We start from the raw sequence: 20,558 nt of genomic DNA on the forward strand, positions 1-20,558 counted from the left end.
TACATATTTATGTACCACACAACTAATTAGATAAAGACCAAAAAGTGTTCAATTGGTTTTGCATAAAAAAATTTATTGGTGACATTCCAAAGAGCTCCTAGTGGCTTAGTGGGAGAAGAAGTCAGATGGCAGTGTGTTGGGGAGTGAATAGGAGGTGAGCTAGTAAATACAGAGAATGCAGACACTCTAAAGAATCTTGGCTGTAGAAAGAAGCAAAGAGATAGGATAAGTATCTAGAGGAAAAGAGGAATAAGAAAATGTCAGGGTGTTTATTTTTTTATTTTTTTTAAGGGGAGAGACTATGGCAAGATTAAATATTGCTTGAAGTTCACTACTATTTATGGCAAAGTAAGAAATATGGGGAAAAGCTTCCCTAAAAGGAGGCCTCATCTATGACCTTTGGTTGTTTTCAATTTGGTTTAGAAGGTAAGTGTAAAACGTAAGTAATGACATAATAGGACATCCTATAATAAAGAACATTTGTTGTGAGCTAGTTGTGTGATGAGAAGGGGAAAAAAAAGAAAAAAAGAAAATTAGGTACTATACCTTGAAGTGACAATGTTTTCAAAAGGTGGTAGCAAACCAGAGATCAACTTGGGCTGGTGGTTTAGAAACAGAAGAGATTTTGAGGCTCATCTCCTTTACTTTCAATCACTTTGACTTTAGGCAAGTTATGCAGCTTTTCCAAGCTTCTGTTTTCAGTTTGTAAAAAGGAATCATGACGCCGAACTCACACTTTTTGTGTTTGTGAAGAGGAGATAGTTTTTGTAAAGCTCCTATTATGATAAATGTACAATAAATGATAGCTCATATAAAATCATAGAACATGGGACTTAAATGACAAAGACACTATTACTCTATCATGGTTTGCACATAGTGCTCTTCACTAAAAAACTGGAGAAAAGAAAGAAAGAAGGGAAATGCACAATGTGAGCAAATATATGAAGTGAAAAATATGTGTGAGGACAGATGACAAGAAATTAGATGGTTCTATAGGTGATGCCCTACAGTTTCATTGTGCTCATGATATTAGGAAAATCTGGGAGATCAGGGTACTTGGAAACTAACTAACAAACAGTAATTCATGATGTAAGTGTTAATTACATTATCTGTTATAACAGGTACAAATCTCAGTCCAAAATAAACCAGAAATGTAAGAAACATGACTTGATTCTTCTACATATCAACTAAATTTTTTCTTTGAATCTTTCTTGTTGTTTATTTTATTATATGAATTTTTATCTCATAATCATATACATAACTCTGCAATCCAGCTAGACTTGGAGGAGCGTAAGGAAAATATGAACCCATAGAAGTGCAGTGAGAGCACAAAGATTATAGAATATTTCGAGCAGATGGGGATGAAGCGGTGCTCTCCTGAGCCACAGAAGGAATGGTCCAGTAGTTAAGATAAAATACAAGTCAAATTTATTAGATTTGTCTACAGTCAGCATTGGTGATCTTCTTGCTGGTCTTGCCATTCCTGGACCCAAAGCGCTCCATGGCTTCCACAATATTCATGCCCTCTCTCACCTTGCCAAAGACCACATGCTTGCCATCCAACCACTCAGTGTTGGCAGTGCAGTTGAGAAACTGGGAACCGTCAGCATTTGTCATGTACAAGATGCCAGGACCTATATGCTTCAGGATGAAATTCTCATCATCAAATTTTTCCCCATAGATGGGCTTGCTGCCAGTGCCATTATGGTGTGTGAAGTCACTACCCTGGCACAGAAATCTCGGAATAATACTGTGAAAGCAGGAACCTTTATAATGAAATCCTTTCTCCCCAGTGCTCAGAGCACAAAAGTTTTCTGCTGTCTTTGGAACTTTGTAAACAGCTGGAAGGAGATGGGGCCCAAGGGCTTGCCCTCCACAGTGATGTTGAAGAACACAGTGGGGTTGACCATGGCTGGGCAGCGGGGGCAGCTCCAGGGGGTGGCGTCATCTACAAGGCCTCTTTGAATCTTTAGTTTCTTAGGACATCAGACACTTAAACTGTCTGTCTTTTCCCTGGCTTGGGTCTAAGTTCCAGGGAGATGTATGTAATTTCAAGATGTTGTATGACCCATCTTGTTTTTGAGTCATCTGTCCACAGAGATATTTGCTGATCAATCCATTGATTCCATTTGGTCCTTGCTCCCTGATCCATACAGTAAACTACTGAGACAACTCTCATTCTTGTCTACCTAGGGCTTCAGGTCCAACGGTCTCTCTGATGTTTTCTTGCCAGGCTTGAAAACTGAAACATCATTCTATAGCTTTTATGCTATTCCCTGGTAAGGGACTTCTCCTGGGACATATCTATGGCTTAATTTGCCTTGATGTCTAATTTGTGACTCTATCACTTCTATGGGTTTATGATCTAGGAAAAGGGGCAAATATCCACATTTATTCTCTGTCTTCACATCAGGGTCTTGCCTCCTCACTGAAGTTCTAAGATGGAGAGCAGAGTCAATACTGTCTCTCTTTAAACCACCATATTTTGTCTTTCTTCTGCTGTCCCCCAGCCTAGTAGATTATTTTTCTCGTATTCGGGGGAAATCCCTCCCTTAATAATTTTTGATAACTTCCCCCAGATTCATTTTTGCTCCCCAAATAACCATTTTATGGCATTAGGATTTGGAAAAATAAACCAGGGACTCATAGGAAGCTTCTGTTTTCCACCCTACTCTGGCACACCCACTTCCTCAGGAAATAACTAGAATAGACTATTTGCCTGAATTAGGTGAACAAGTGGAAAGGGAAAGTGGGAGCTCTAGGGAAAAGGCCTTTATATTTCAACATCCTGTGATAATGACAACACATTGCATTATCTTATAATTTGGTATATAACTCGTAAAAAGTAAATTGAGAAAGGCTCTATATTGGTTATTTAAATTTGATCAGTGTCCTCCAGCAATGCACTTCAGCATATTTTTATTCATCTGAATTCTTTACCCATATTGTTTGGAGAAATGTGGACAAAGAATTCAGATCAGTTGGCAGAAAGGTTAATGTCTGGCGATCACAATTCTGAGATTATAGTGGCTACATTTTTAGATGGTTATATGGATCTTACAGCTCATTTTACAAAGGAGATTACCACAATCCAGACTTTCTTCTCTTGGAAAAGTCTGGAAAAGTCAATATTAATTTTTGCCCAAGGTTCTTGGTTGCTTCCCAAGGGCATAACATTACTTTTTGCAGTTTTGTGCTAAGTAGTATAGCATATACTATTTTTACTTAATTAAAATTTTATTCAATATAAAAATCAATTAACAGGTTGGTAGATTTTCACTTTTAGTCAATGCATTCGTGGAAATAAATTTCTGATCTTGCTTTGAGGAACTGACAAAATATCAGGATGAATTCCATTTAATTTTTGAAATCTAAGGAGTGTTACATGGGTTTGTAATTGCTTTTGTTTCCCAGGCAGTTTCTCTACTAGATATTCTCTCCACACCAAGCTCAGGGTAGGTTAGCATCCTTCAGAGACACCTATAGGATTTGATGTTCTAGCATCAACATTTTCAGTGACACAGGACAATGAAATTGGGGATTGGCAAGGTAATGACTCATGGCATAAGTATTCAATATTACTTTTCTAAATGTCCAAATAAATATTTGGTTCTAGGCTTTAGACATAACCCTCCGGTGATACCAGAAGGATTCATGGTTAAGGGTAATATGGCCCTCCAGGGAAGTTTCTAAAGAAGCTTGTCATCTATACTAGCTGTAAAAGCTCAAGTGTGAGTGCAGCTGTAAGACTTCTTGCCCCCATGACAGCAGCAGGGATGTTGTTAAAATATACTTCTATTCAAAGTGTATCTGGTGTTATTCTTGAACAATTGATGTCTCTGGGCCATCTGGCATTTCATGGCTAGGCACTGCACCAGCACCATGTGGTGAAGTGCTAGGGGCAGGAAATTGTGGTTTATTTCATTGTTTTGCTAACAAAGACTCAGAAGTCAGTAATTGTTTGACATTTCTGAAAGTGTCTTCCAGTTGGAGTGAATGCACTTAGACAATGAAATAATGAAAGGGTTGTGCAATAAGTTTGTGTGTGTATGTGTGTGCAATATACAAAGTCACCCCAGAGGTATGTGATGGTCTGGTTTTGTTTCTGGAGAAGATAAATTACAGAGTAGTATGATTGCCAGCACACCTCTGAACTGAAGTAGTTCAAGCAAACACACATTTTAAAAGGTTAGGATTTCATTTTTCCGTTCTCTTCCTGACTCAGATACATGATATATAAAAGTGAGGGAGGCCTCTTGAATTCTGCCTGAGTGTATCTGATATGAGTCTTGCAGTTTGGACACATTCACAGAGGATAACATACCAAGAATCCCAGGTATCAGGGCTTTTATCAGGAACGTTAGAAAATTCTAGGCATAGACCTTCCAAACCACCGTACCCAGAATGTCTCTCTGTAGGTGTCAGTTTAATGTCTGCAGTAGTGTCTGTGATAATCAAAATCATTGCTGCCTTTGGCCAGAACTTCATAGAGTGGCTAACTATGGGTCGGACCATACATTATATTTAAAGTCAGAATGATGGAGTTGAAATTTCTTGAGTCAAAAAGACAGGATGAATTTGGGCCCTGACACCCAATACATCTGAATTGGGGTAAATTACGAAACCCACTTGAATATTAATTTCATTATGAAGACAATAATAACTTCCTTAAAGCATTGTTTTATAGATTAGTTGAGAAAAGAAATATGAGGTCTCAGACGTAGATTTAGGGCTCAATAACTTTAAGATGAATCTTTTTAAGTAAATGTTCAATTACCTTAAAAAAAAATCCTCATTTCTAATACTTTTTTTTTAAAAACAAATAGATACTCTTAACAGAGTTAGAGTAAGAGGGGTGTGCCTTTCTACCTGATTTTTCTTTTTCTTTTTTTTTTTTCAGACAATGAATGTCATTTCCCCCTAGACTTCTAGTATGATAGAAAGGATAAGGGTTTTGGATTTGTGTGTGTTTGAATTTTCCATTTGTTTCAGCCTCTTAGATTTTAAGAGCTGGGTGTCTATTGCAGGAGAGGAGAGGTTGCAAGAAAGCAGTGGTGATCCGCTTTGCTTCAGCAAAGTACAGAGAGTGTGAAATGTCTAACAAGGTGAAGGCTTTGAATAATGTTGCCTTTGAAACCCATTCCTTTGTGGGAATACATTGGCCATTCTAAAAGATAGTCTGCACTGGTCAGTTTTCAACTGGATATTTGGTCCACGTGGACATATCCAGCCTTCAGTTTCCAGAAATCTCTCTGGGTCATTTGGCGTTGCTTTACATTGGGTAGGAAAGAAGCTAGCCCTCTGAGCACTTGCTTTTGAAAAACTCTCAGTCTTGAATGATTGGAGAGACATCCATTTTTATTCTGAAATGACTTGATCATTTTAACATTCAATCATTTATTTATCCATGCATTCAAGTTCTTATTTATTCAAATATTCATATTCATGCATTCAAGAAATAACTTAAATGCTGGCACAGCTAAGGAACTGGGCTAGATCATCTGATTTGAGTCCTTCGCCTGGACAAATGTTCAATGTGCCCATTAGGATTGTGGGATTGCTAGTTTGTATCAGGATTTTCCAGAGAAACAGAATCAATATGTTTGTCTCTTTCTTATGAGAAATTGGCTCATGCAATTATGGAGATTGAGAAGTCTAAAAGTCTGAAGTTGCTAGGCTCAACACCCAAGAAGAGCTGCTATTTTAGTTGGAGTCTGAAGGCAGGAAAATAACAGTATCTTGGTTCAAGGCAGTCAGGTGGGAGGGGTTCCCTTTTACTTGTGTGAGGGCCAGCCCTTTTGTTCAAGTCTTCAACTAATTGGATGAAGCCCATCCACATGACGGAGAGCAATCTGCTTTATTTAGCTACTGAATCAAATGTGAATCTCATTTTAAACCACCCTCATGGACATACCCAGCATAATTTTTGACCAAATATCTGGGCAACCCATGGCGCAGTCAGATTGAGACATAAAACTAATCACCACACTGTTTTTATTGTTGAAATAATGAAATGTTGAACTAAAAAAGTTATGTTACAAATCAAAACTTGTCTTTAGAATGTTTATTTTCCTGAGCTTGATAATTCTCCTTTAGAGAGTCTGTCATTTCCTCTCAGCTTTAGAATTTATTTTAAGTTTTCTTCAAAATTCCAAGTACTCCTAAAAGTTATTGACCAATGTCCTGCTTTAGAATCCTCCTAAAGTTTGTCTTTTTAACTGTTACTAAGATATTCAAATATATATCTAGCCCTAGGAAAGAACAAATGTTACTTCAACTTTCTTAAATTTTTTATATTACATATGTCTTCAGTAGATATTTCACACTTTCCTGTGTGCAGAACTTCCACTGGAACGATGATCTCTATTCAACTGCCATAAAACAACTCCCATACCAAGAAAGCTGCCTTGGATTTTTATATATTTTTAAGCAGGTTCATAAAAAATAGGTCCCTTGCCCTTCTGTAGAGAGGAAAGAGCAATAAATATATTTAATATCATTCAAAGAAGTGTGAACATAAAGTGAACTTCATGCATCCTGATTCTAATTGCAAATCATTCTCGCTCTTTTTAGGTCACATCACATATAATTAGATTCAGTCAGAGGTTACCTTTAAAAGCAAATTCTTGACCCAACCTACTTGTTTTCTCCAACTTTCTTGTCTCCCACCCTCAGACCCTCTGGGTCCTCTGTTCTCACCATTAAATTCAAGATCTTCATATGGGCTCTTGCTGTGGCTCTAGGGTTTGGAATCACTCATTCTTAAGCATACAGCGATACCTCAAGATTAGAGGAAATAACCGTGACTTCAACTGAATCATGCCTTCAATGAGAATGTGTGTTAACCCATATGCCCTTTCAATTATGCTGGTCAACCATTTATGCTGGTCAACCATTTAACATGACAAACTTAAATCAATCAAAAAAAAAAAAAGATTGTTAAGAATTAAGTTTGCTTTATGTTCAGATAGGCAATGAACCATACCCAAATAAACAACCTTTTTTTTTTTTTTTAATCCTTTGCTCCAAGGCTGGCCCTAACTATATCTAGAATAGTTAGCTCAATATATATGGTGTCACTCGTCCCATGTGCTGCTCACCACATTTTTCCTATGTTCTGACCTGTTAATAATAATAAAAAACACTTATATGGTACTAACCATGTGCCAAGAGCTGTTCCCCACCCCTCCTCTACCAGAAAGTTTTGGTACCCTGGGATAAACCCTCAGTTCTCACGTAGTGGCACTCACACCACCCACACCCTGCATTCTCCAGATGGGAGTGTTTTCATTATCATTTCTCCATTGACTTCTTTGCCCTGGTAAAGTATCTACCATTCAAAAATCCCACCGGAGGACACAAATTCTATTCTGGAAAACCATATATTCTAGATCTAAATCTCATTAAAGAACACTTCATTCCCCTATGCCTTAGTCCAGTTAATACCTTAATTAATGAATTCTTCATTTCAGTTATTAGAAATCTTATACCCTTGTTTTAGGTCTCTAGGGCTTGACCACTAGACTTCTTTCATAAATAAATTCCAACTGCCCATAAGACAGGCATCTAATGGCTTATGGCTAGTTGAATTTTATTTTGAGGGCTAAATTACAGAGAGATCTTTCTTCCTGAAATTAGTTAAGACTCAATTTGTGTAGAATAAAAAATGGATTCCATGAAATCAGATAGTAGATTAAAATGCTTTTAGAACATTTTAATATAATTATAAGATGATTAAACTTAAATTCAGAAACTGAAGGGATAATTTTTTTTAATGGAACACTTGCTCTAAGTAAGACTATTAAAAGATTACATTGCATAAACAATCTGAAATTTCAAATGTAAGTAATAACAGAGATTGGAAGTTCTTTCAGGGGAGATTTTTAGACATCATAATTTTCTGAAACCGGCATATATTACAGAGGTAACTAATTTCAGATTTCTAAAGTTCTAAAAAGAATCCGTTTAATCTCTATCTCTTGTGTATTATCATGTAGAATGTATTCATGTCCATATTATTTCTTTAAGTGAACCGCTTGACTTGAATGAAGGAATATAATTGAATAATTGCATTGACTGAAAAGGCTGAGTATTTTTGGCATTTGAAATGGCCTCGGGCTTTCTATAACATTTTTGATTTTCTCTTTGGTTTTGCAGCAGTACTTGTGTAGGTTTTGTGTGTCTCTCATATTAGCTTTCTGGAATTGAGAGATGAGGTGAAGCCTGGAAAACTCCCCCAACAAGGTCAAGTTCCTGTTGACTAATTCTGTGATGACCAAGAACAGTCTCTGAGTCCTTGAGGCCAAAGTCTGTGGTACATGCTGTGCTTGGAGCTGAGTGTGGTTTCTGAGAGGCTTCAGCTCAGTGGATGAGGAGAGCCTCCAGGAAGCCTTCAGTCACACATTCACAAACGAGTGTGAGTAGAGGGTCTGTGGGTGTGATGAATGCCTGAATGACTCACGGGCGAGGGGAGTGGTAACAGGACTCTCCATCAGATACCACTTGCTATAATTTTCCTACGATATGCTTGGAAAGCCCCCCTCATGGAGGAGAGACAGGTTGATGTTTGTCTATTTTAAAAGTACTCTGGTAGAGAAAAGCATTTTCATTTTCAAAAGTCTGAGAATCTCTGAAAGGCTATCTAACTAGTCAATGTACTGGAGCCCATTCCCTCACACAAAATATTGCTTTTTCTCCCTCTTGGAGACTTGTGCTTCCTCCTAGTGCAAATTGAATCACCGGAAGTCCAAACCGGGGTTGGTTCTTCATTTCTTCTCTCAGCTGTGTCCTAGCTACCCAAGGTTAACCTCTCCATCTGGGTTCTTTATTTTATATTTTAAAATTATTTTAAAAAGTAAATGGAAGACTTGCTTCCCCCACCACCTTGCCACGATAAAGGTAATAACTTCTCATTATAGGAACATTGGCAAAGTAAAAAGAAAACAAAATTATTTATGGCTCCACTCAACCAAAGTAAGCTATCACTAATTGTTAGTGTTTTTTTTTTTTTAATCCAAACTCCCTCAGCTCATACTCTTTGCTCCATATACAGCATTCAGTGTGGGGTTTTATCATATATTTTTAACTCCTTCAAGAGTTATATACAGGTCCACTTTAGATAATTTGGTAGACGAAAAAATGTATATAGAGGAAAAAAAATACCCATTACCAATATTAACATTTTATTATATTTCTCTACCAATCATGGTTCACTGTCAGTTAGCATGAAAAGTTTCCTTTATAACCAAAAACTTTTTGTAAACATTACTTATGAAAGCTGAATAAGAGAGAACATTTTAGGGAATCTATCAAAACTTTTTAAAAACAATGTCGTCAGAGTATTTCCAATATACTATTTGGTGAGGAAACGAAGCATATGGACCATCACGGAGAAGCCAGCATCCCAGAGTGACTTCTTGTGACTGCTTCTTCCCCTCTTTCTTCATTCCCAACATCCCTATCTATGACACTCGAAAGAAACTAGAAAACTTTTGTCTCGTTTTGATTTTTTCCTCTAAAGTCCTGCAAATACAGATTCCCTGAAAATATACCAAGATTTACAGGAAGAAACGGTAACTTGTATCCTTTTAGTCCTTTTATGTACTTTTTACTAGCTTTGTTTTATCTATCTTTATAGACATTTATTCTTATCTTTTATTTATTTGTAGTTCACATGGAATATTTCAAAACACAGATGATGATTATTTTTAACATAATAAAGAGTATTGAGTATCTTACAGAGGACAAGGCACATATTAGATGCATTTCTTGTTATTGCTAAGAAATAAGACTGAATGAATAAATTCTATATATGTTAGAGTAGCAAACATGAAAAACTCAAGGCCCTTCTTTGCAGTACAAGTTTTAAAATCAGAATCCAGAGAACCTCATAATTGTGTCATTAAAGCACACCTGGAAAGGTTAGGAAAACAAAGATCCCAACTTCTGACAGTGTTTTGGAGAATCACAAATGTGATGAATTTCAAACTTAGGATCTTTGAGTTAGAAAGCTTTGATTAATGTTCCAAATAACCCTGCATTTTCCCTAGATGTATCAACAAAAATTTACAGAAAGGAAGATTCTAGTAGTTTTTCCCTGGCCGTGATCAATGCAGACAAAATCATTTGCTGTTTCAACTGCAGAGGAAAAATCACAAGTGATGATTAATTGATCTAATTTTCTATGTGATTAATAAAGCATTCTGCTCACTATTAATGTGTGATAAGAGATAAGACTTTTTTTTTAATATAGAAAAATCTCCAAGGGGATGATTTTTATATTGCATTTCTACTTTTCTCAGTCGAATACTTTTTTGAGAAAACTTTTTGTTGAAGTATCACACATGCAAAAAGGTGTGCAAATCCTAAGTATATAGTTAGATGGATTTTCACAAAGAGAATACACTCATGCTACCAATGGCCTGATCAAGACCTAGAAACTTGGGGTGCCTGGGTGGCTTAGTCGTTAAGCGTCTGCCTTTGGCTCAGGTCATGATCCCAGGGTCCTGGGATGGAGCCCCGCGTCGGGCTCCCTGCTCCGCGGGAAGTCCGCTTCTCCCTCTCCCACTCCCCCTGCTTGTGTTCCCTCTCTCGCTGTGTCTCTGTATGTCAAATAAATAAAATCTTAAAAAAAAATAAAAGAACTAGAAACTTGGTTGTACCCCACAGGCTTCTTGTGCCTCTCCTCCTCTTCCTTTATCCTTCTCCTCTTCCTCCTCCTCCTCCTTTAATTTTAATCACCTAGAACTCATCATGACAAGTGTACTTTTTAATTCCCATCCCCGATTTCACCCACCCCCCCACCCCTCCCCTCTGGAGATGTGAATTTTTTTATTTCCCTTTCCCTCCTTCCCTTGAGATATTACATATTGAGTTAACATTTGATCCACCATTTCCCAGATTTAAATGAGTATGTTCATTGTTTTAAGTAAATTTATTTTCAAATAATTATGCCCTTGTGTAATTCTTGAATACTATTTTAAAACTAATTCACAAGACAGTTTGTGTAAAAATCAGCATTCATGATTATGAGCTCCCTGAATCCTTATTGAACTGGAAGTGTGAGGAAGTGGTGTATTGTCAGGTCTAAATTCTGGCAGTTTTGGTATTTTCTCTGAGAAGATGTGATGACTGAGCATTGTTTCTCCCAACACTGAGCTTCTTTTTTCCAGGTAGACATTTTGATGAATAACATGAGCAACTAAATACTCTGGATATCGTCTCAGATTTGATTCTGCTTACACCAGTAGGTAGAGATAAAGACATTAATGAAATGAAGCAATCTGGACTCTGACTAATGAGCAGCGTGAGGGAGAAATACATCGAATGGTTTCAGTTACAGCACTGGTATAAAACAGAGGGAGTTTTACAGCGAGCAACTGAAGTGTTTGAGCTCAGAATTAACAGTTCTTTGCTTGAGGAAGGCTAGTAGAGGGTCCCATCATCCATTTGCTTTGTGAAACATCAATATTTTTCAGGCAGCTGAAATCTTTGTAGAAATGAGAAGATGGCAGGATGCCAATATAGGAATTTGCATCAGGGCCAAAATAGTGTCTAGAGAACAATTTGGTCTCTTCTGTAGCAATGTGGGGCCATTTTTCAGTTTCAATGTCTGACATAAGGAGTGGTGACTTTATCACCTGCCTGTTCAGGTTTGCATGGAGTGGGTTGGGGCTCTGATAAAGAGGGTCATGAATGAGCTTATGAATATAAGTTAGGACTCCTATGGTCTGAGAGGTCTGACAACTTAACTACTTTACATTATTCATGGCCATTCTATGACCTTTGTTAATATGCACTGACACGCCTGAGTAGGGGACTGTTTCAGAGTGTGGGACTCTTATCTAGTGTGGGGACTCTTATCTATTGATTGAAATTGTCCTTTTGAAAATCTAAGGCAAATGACTAGCAAAGGGATCAAAAGCTCTAATATCCCCCTTTTGCCTTCCTTTTTTTTTTTTTTTTTTTTGCATGTTCTATCAACTGAGCCAGCCAGGAGCCCCTGAGAACCCCCTTCTAGAGTGTTAGTTATGGGTAGAGAAATATGGAAGGTAGGATACAAAGGTAGTTTTGAGGGAAGATCCCAGAGAAGTCTTTAATTCAAAGTTAGAGAGTTTTGATTTTATTTCTTGGCTGAGGGGCACCCATAAGAAAAAGTAAGAAGGGGAGTGACAGTGTATCTATGAAAAAGGACGTTTAATGAGACAGAGGTCTGCAGGATGCAACGGAGAGAGAAACGTAGGGAAGGGTTAGTCGGTTGTCAAGGTGTTAGCCCAAAGTCCAACTTTCAGAAAACTGTTACCAGCCCTAGAAAAGGCTGGGCCTGAGAGAAATCATTAGACTCTGGAGGCAAACAACCTCTACTCAGACCTGGAGGGCATGTCCTTAAACTGCATCCTCAATCCAGGTAGGGGATACCAAGAACCATCTTGTGCAGATGAGAACAAATCTGTTGGCATGGGACAAAGTGTAGCCAAGGGAGACCAGGACTGGCAGCATGTCTACTGTAGGTACCTGGGCAGGGAAATGTTGAGGGTCCCCACAAAAGGGCCACAGCCAGCCTCTTCTCAGAGCCCTGAGACCCACCATCAGACCACTGGGGTCTGATGCCATCTGGTATAATCTGGCGGCAACACTAGTCACAACTCTTCTTCCGACTGACTTGGTTTTGATTCCGTTTTTTAATCATTTCGACCTACCTGATCATGTCATGGGTGGTCATGCATGATCAAGTCACAGCTGCCTTTCTATCAGTGACAGATTGGCCCCATTGCTCCCTGGTAGAGTTTCTTGCTCTCATAACTAAAGGAATCCAGAAGATATGGGCATGATATGTCAGTGACAGTGGGAAGGTAGAAATAGGTGTGCATTAGAGAATCTGGAAGGTTGAATGGACAGAATTTGGTTATAAATTGGGTGTGGCCATTATGGAAGAGAGAAGAGGCACTGCTGAGCCTAGGTCATGGTGTTCAAACCCTTTTGAGCTCTAAAGCCAAGGATATTGTCCCTGGGTGGGGGAGGGGAACAAACCATGTGCATACCTTTTGTCTATAAAACCAGGAGGTTTAGAGATGTTAGCCAAAGGTTCAGAGATCTTAGCCAAAGGATAAGAACCCCTTTTGTAGAGGAAATTCCTGAAGGTAGTACTGGATGACCTGAAAGATTCCTTCTGCTTCCTTAATATTAGGGTAGTTTTGGAACTTAAATATTACTATATTGTTGGGGCCATAGATAGCTACAAGGAATTCAGGAGTATGCGCTGGTACTTGCTTATATGAGACAAAGGGAGTATAGGGGGGAAATTTATTTTGTTTTAGACCCTATCAACCCTAAGTGCTGACAGGGCATTCATAAGGGGATTAAGGGGATGTTGAACAGATTATTAAAGGCACATCTTGGTAGAGTGTTTAGTTCATTGATCTGCACTGTCTAATATGGTAGCCATTGGCCACATGTGACAAGTAAGGATTTGAAAGAAAGGTTTGCTAAGCCTCATTGAGATGTTCTGTGAGTGGAAAGTAAACATTCATTTTGAAGATAGGCCAAAAAACAAAACAAAAGAAGATGAATATTTCACTTTTAAAATATTGATTACATGTTTAAATCATAATATTTTGGATACATTGGGTTCAATAATATATTTTAATAATATATAATTAATTAATACATAATTAATTATATTATAGAATTAATATAGAATTAATATATAATTTATTAGTTTCAGAGGTAGAATTTAGTGATTCATCAGCGGCATGTAACACCCAGTGTTCATTATATCAAGTGCCCTCCTTAATGCCCATCACCCAATTATCCCTTCCCTCCATCCACCTCCTTTCCAGCAACCCTGTTTGTTTCCTAGAGTTCAGCATCTCTTATGGTTTCCCTTGCTCTTAATTTTCATCTTATCTCAGTAATATGTATTATGAAATATATATTAACTTCTTTTTAAATGTGGCTACTAGAAAATTTCACATTACATATGTGGCTTGTATTTGTGGCTTGCATTATATTTCTATTGGACAGCACTGCTCTAGATAATGTTTATGGGTATTTACTGGTGACAACTTGGGAAGGATCGAGGTCTCTGGAGAGAGGATATAGAAAGGGAAGTGTGAAGGCTTGAGGACATAATTGTGGAGAATGTTCACATTCACAGGTCTAAAAAGGGAAGGAGGCTGGGAAGGAGCTGGAGAATGAACAGAAAGAATGAAGAAGGTGCTGTCACAGGAATGAGAGGAAGAGGGAGCTTTAGCGAGGGGGGTCTAGCGAATAAGATTGCGCTAATTTGGCAATAATTCTCCAACTGCAATAATTCTATTGTTGTTGGAGAGTGCATGGATATTTTTACCCCCAGAAAGTGAAATAATCAAGTTTTAATTTTAGGAAGATGATTTTGGCAACAAATTAAAGCATCAGGTTAAGGGAAAAGTTGAAGTCCAGGTGGCCAGTTAAAAAGTTAGGTAATAAGAGCAAACCCGAAGCCCTTAAGCATCTATAAAGCTGAACAGAAAAGAATCGTTTTCACTTTGAGAAAGAGCTTTCTATTTTATTTTCTTGCAGTGAAAAATGAGGTGAGTAAGATTTTGGTAATTTAAACATGTGTCTTCTGTTTATAGAATCCAGGAAAATGGGTTGCAATGAAAATCAGTGTCACAGATGATTAAAGATGCTTTGTGTGAGAAAAATAGAAAGATGTAAAGAAACTAAGGACACAGAAAATATAGGATTCATAAGAAACAATGGTTGTCTTTTTGTATAATTGTCCCACGTAAGAAAAAGAGAAAAGAACATTATTCCACATCCTTGAGAACATGACAGCAGAAAAGAATGGTTTCTAAAAAGAGTTTTTCTGGAGACTCCGGCTCCATAACTTATGACCATTTCAGATACTTGTGTTTACAAATGGAACGTACCGCATCCTATGATGTCCATTAAGCAGACATTTCGGTACATGAAATGATTTATTGGGAACTCCATTAGGGCAAAGAAGAGATTGAAGTCTATAAAAGTACAAAATTCAGGGTATCAAGTAAAATGAGCTGAATGTTCCTATTTAAATTTATATTATAAAATCTTTGCTAGTTTAAAGGAAAAGAGGAAAAAGTAATGGCAGAAGAAAAGGAATGCAAGTGGTCATATGAGGAAATGAAACAAAAGGGAAGTAAGTGGCTGACCAATTAAAGGCATTTGGAAAATAGGTCAAATGGAGCATATGAGTCAGGCTCTGTGATGGAGACTGTACAGAATTAGGAGAGAAGCCATATATGTTGCAGATTAATAATTGTAATAGTAGTAATAAGAATAATAAATATCAGTAGCTAACATTTATTTAGCATATAGTATTTACCAGCTGGTGTTTATAATTTTTCACTTATTTATTTATCACAATAACCTCACACAATAGGCATTATGTCAATGTTAGAAAGGAGGCACATGGAGATTGGGTCATTTGCCAGGTCACACATCTAGCTCACTATATCTCACTGCTTCTGAAAATGTCAGGAAGACTCAAGTTGTATCAGGCAGCGTTGGCTGGGTTATGCTACGGTAAAGAATGACTCCAAAACCCTTAGTGGTATCTAACAATAAGGATTTTTTTTTTTTTTAACTTCATTACAGGACACTTGCTCTGCTTCATTTCTGGCCTTTGCCTGAAGAAGCAGTCCCCCTCTAAGATGTTGTTTAGATGTCTTTAGGCAGAGGAAATATAAAGCAATAGAAGAACCATGTGATGACTCTTACAGCTTCTCGTGGAAGTGGAATGTATCACTTTTTCTCACATTTCCTTTGCTTAAGTAAGTCATGTGGCAAGCCTGTCAATGACGTGAGAAGTGCAATACTTCTGTAGAGAGGGCCTTTGGAGTAAGAGGACCCACAGGGAGGGATTTTTGTCTTTTTGTTGTTGCTGTTATATGAATCTTTAGCTTTGTAAGGATGCAAATCAAGGAATAGTTATTTGACTTCATTTCACACCAAGGAGTTAATTCTTAGGGGCACCTGGGTGGCTCAGTCATTAAGCGTCTGCCTTCGGCTCAGGTCATGATCCCAGGGTCCTGGGATCGAGCCCCACATCGGGCTCCCTGCTCAGCGGAAAGCCTGCTTCTCCCTCTCCCACTCCCCCTGCTTATGTTCCCTCTCTCGCTGTATCTCTCTCTGTCAAATAAGTAAAATCTTTAAAAAAAAAAAAAAGGAGTTAATTCTTGGCTGTCAGTATTGAATGGGGAGTGACAGGGTAGCAGAGAGTCATGCAAGCGGGGGACTCTGAAATTGAGAGCAGCCCCCTCTCATCATGATCAAGAAGGGCAGTGAGGCCACAGCCTAAATCATTGCTGGGCAAGGCACCTGGAAGGAAGACCAAGTTTCAACAATATGTAAGTTCACATATGACCAAAGGGAAGGGCTGATTGGCTTGAGAGCTGGTAGGGAAGATTAGATCAAACAAGGTGATCACAGTCTCAGGATCTGGTGAAGGCTGAAGCTTAGTTCAAGGGGGGAAGCCAATTTTTGAGGGGGAAGGGCATGCCCTGAGTTCCTTTGTCTGAAAACCCCTCCTCTCCATGAATTCCTGGGGAGTGCGCTATGAACTCATAACAATGTATGCAAAAGAGGGACAATTATAGATAGTCCTATTTATTAAAATGTAGAGAGATAATAGGCCCAACAAGATCTATAGGAACCAAGTAATTAGAATGTGAACCGATGCAGACAGGTAGAGCAGACACATGAGAAAAGGGGAAGGACAATTTAATTCTTTTTTTTTTTTTTGAATTAATGTTAAATTCAGCCTGAATTTTTTGGGTAAATTGCTCATTTTTATGCAAATAAATCAGTTTTAAAGACTCTAAAAATATTTCCACAAAGATGTAAATTGTTCTTGATGAATACAATAAAAGCAAGTGATGATCACTTTTTGGAACTTAGAAAAAATTCACATCAGGTGAGGGTATAACATTTAGAACTAAGACAATTTATTTTCCTTTCCAGTGTTAAAGAACTCTAAAAGCTACAGTAATAAATTGGAATATGTGGGGAATGGAGACAAATGTAAGATTTAATCTCATCACTCATATATGCGAAAAGTTCTAATTTTTGTGCATCCTTTATAGCGTTTTCCCACATACATATAAAAGCTGTGTAATTACAGATTCCATTTTCCATAAACAATCTTCCATGTTGAAGCACAGTCCTTATGATTATAAAGGCTGCAAAATAGTTCACTGAATAGAATTAACATAACTAAATTCATTTGGTTTCTTTCAGTTTTCATCGTTGTTATTAATACTGCGGTATCTCTGGGTGGTGAGATGGAGCCCGGAGTTGGGCTCCATGCTCAGCACGGAGTCTGCTTAAGATTCTCTCTCTCCCGGGGCGCCTGGGTGGCTCAGTTGGTTAAGCGACTGCCTTCGGCTCAGGTCATGATCCTGGAGTCCCGGGATCGAGTCCCGCATCGGGCTCCCTGCTCGGCAGGGAGTCTGCTTCTCCCTCTGACCCTCCCCCATCTCATGTGCTCTCTCTCTCTCAAATAAATAAATAAATAAAATCTTTAAAAAAAAAAAGATTCTCTCTCTCCCTCTCCCTTTGCCCCTCCACCCTGCTCTCTCTTAAATAAATAATCTTTAACACAAAATTAAAAAATTAAAAGAAAGACTACAGTAGATGGCTATGCAGAATATATTTACTAAAATTTTTTTTTGGTGGTTCTTGCAGCAAAATTTCAGAACTGGGGTTACTGGGCCAGAGGTTATAAACACTTTATGACTACATGTAAATTGATTGAAAAAGAATGGCTACATCAATTTAACTAAACCGTGAATGTAATTTACTACAACCTCACTGGTTCTAGGAATTATATTTTAAGACCATATAAATTGAAAAATCAATAAAAAAATATGGTATTTGGTGTCAATTTGTATGTTTGAATACTTGTGAGGCTCAATAGTGTTCTCTGTGTTTATTTACCAACCATGTGGACCATCACTCATTCATTCAACCCTTCTTTCATTCAGTTCCTGCACAAGTATTTTTTTGAGCACCCACAATGTAGGTGCAAGACACTATTTATGTTTCTGAGCACAAGACAGTGGAGAAAACAGAAAATCCCTGTTCTTATGGATTTTGTATTCTGGGGTTAAGACAATAAACATAACAAGTATTAAAATTGGGTAGTATGTTGAATATTGTACTTACTAGGGAAAAAAATAAAGCAAAAGGGCAAGAATAAGGCATTTGTTGGGAAGAAGTTGCATTTATAAATAGGAGTAGCAGTGAGAAGAAACGTTTGAACAAAGACTTGAACGAGGTGGGGACAGGTCCCATCAGGCATTTGAGGAAAGTGTGGAGCCAGAAATGCGAGGCTGTCCGAGGCCAGGAGGGGAGGACTGCCTGATGTGTTGGACAAGCGCGGAGGCCAGGTCCTTCTGGGTGGGTGAGACTTTTGACTTTGACTCTGATGATGTTCGTTTGTTTGTCCGGTAGGAGGAGAACAAGGAGAGGAAATAGAACTAAACCCGGCAGAGGAAAAAATTTCAAGAAAGAGGTTGTCAACAAAATCAAAATTAGCCAAAATATCCAGGGAGAAGGAAATGGGAACAGATCAAGCACGGTCAATAAAGAAAGGCGGTGGCCAGAGCTCAGTCACGTGGTGACACTCAGGTAAAGAGAGGCACCAAATGGAGTTTAGCGGTGACCCCAGAATGAAGGGAATACTCACTGTTTATAAAAAGCTTGCCGGTTTTGACGCGTCTGATGTGGAATTAAGGGCGTTATTATCAACGGTGATAACTGGGAAACTATCCCAGGCCTTTTCCCCAAATACTTACCAAATATCAAGGGATGGGTCCCCTGAATGTTTTCTGAGTGACTGTGTTGGATATCCAGATTTGGAAACCACTGAGTAAACTGTTGGAACTAAGAATATATCAAAACAGTTCTAAAAAAAAAAAAATTGAATAAAGTGGCTCTGGCTATAACACAGAAGAACCACGAGGTGGCAGAAGAACTCCATTCTCTAAGCCTCTTGGCGGCTACCTTAATTCACTTTTCTTATTCCTCCGATTTCACGCCCTTCCTCTTTTTTCTTTTCTAGTGGGTTGGCTTGAAATATATAGAAAAGAAGTTCCTTAAAAGAATGGATGCTAATATTCTACATAGTTCTCAATATTAAAAAATGTATAGAGAAGAAAATTACCTAGAATATTAAATTAGTGAACTCTTTGGAATTAATGCCATTAAATAGAGCTTTCTGTTTTATGTTGAAGCAAAATGTGTTAATATTGGGAAGTGAAATAATCATAAGAAACTTTTTTTTTTACTGCTTAATAGATAAGTTTTGAGGCACAGATTTTATAGACATATTATTAATATGTATTATATATGCTAAATTTATTCTTAAGAAAAACATAAATTTTTGTTTTTGTAAAGCTAGAAACTCTTAATGGTAATTTTTTTATACTGAATTCCAAAGAGAAATGTCCTGAATTCTGAAGAGTCAAAGGCTAACTGGATCCTGTCTGAATCTAGGCTCCACCTTTTTGGAGACTGACCTTGAGCAAATTTCTTGGCACCTCTCTGCTGCTATTTTAAAATGACATAATAATGCCTAGACCATATGGTTGCCGTGAAGAGTCAGTGATGTCCCAGGCAAGTGCTTTATGCTTCAAAAATTAGGAAAATAAAGTAAATTTAAAAATTCCTTCCTCTTTCCAAATTTTTCCAAATGGCAGAAGGCTGAAATACACATGTAGCCAGCAGAATCATCATCTAGTTCAGATGTTCAAAAATATCATGCTGTTAAAAGATTTCAGCGTTGAAAAACTGTGTTCACCGTTCTGAACTATCTCTCTACTTCCTGCTTTTTTTTTTTTTTGGCTCTATGTGTTGTAATTATACGTTCTGTGGTGTTCAATATGTTGTAGAAAAAGGAGAATGAAGAAGCATGTGTTTTATCAGCAGGCAAAGATTGTCCTCTTTATCCTTTGTCCTTTATATCCTTGCATGTAATTTGCTAAAGGGCTGACAAAGTCACACACAAAGTCTGCAGACAGTGAAGAAACTGACACTGAGCCTATGCTTTCCAACTTGGGTCCACCTACGAAATTTGATGAGCTTATACAGATTCTTCTTTTCCATACTCTGAAAGAAAGGGGTTGCTTATAAGAAGGAGACGTAAAGTCCCATGTTCTAGACAAAGCTGTTGGCAAAGATGCCATGAGGCTGCTTGGACGACCCAAAATGTAAACACCGAAAAGGCTTCAGATTCATCTTTCATGTGGCTGCAGGGAAGGAAGGTGTTGAAACACAGATTAAATAAAGGTCTGGAAAAATAAAGGGGCACTAGGAAGAAATATAGGGAGTTTGTGTTGCTGATGAAAGGGCTATCTATGTGAAATACATCTAGTAAGATGTATTTTTTAAAAGATTTTATCTATTTGAGAAAGAGAGACAGAGAGAGAGAGAGAGTGAGTGGGGGGCGGGGCAGAGGGAGAGGGAGGAAACAGTCTCCCCGCTGAGTGCAGAGCCAGACTTGGGACTGATCCCAGGACGCTGAGATCATGACCTGA

General features: G+C 38.0%; 1 pseudogene; it reads right to left on the minus strand.

Moving 5' to 3' along the window:
* Window positions 1-1,431: 1,431 nt before the first annotated feature.
* LOC110570069 lies at window positions 1,432-1,910 on the minus strand (annotated as a pseudogene).
* Window positions 1,911-20,558: the final 18,648 nt, after the last annotated feature.

This window comes from Neomonachus schauinslandi, chromosome 1 (genome assembly GCF_002201575.2).
Source record: "Neomonachus schauinslandi chromosome 1, ASM220157v2, whole genome shotgun sequence".
NCBI lineage: Eukaryota > Metazoa > Chordata > Mammalia > Carnivora > Phocidae > Neomonachus > Neomonachus schauinslandi.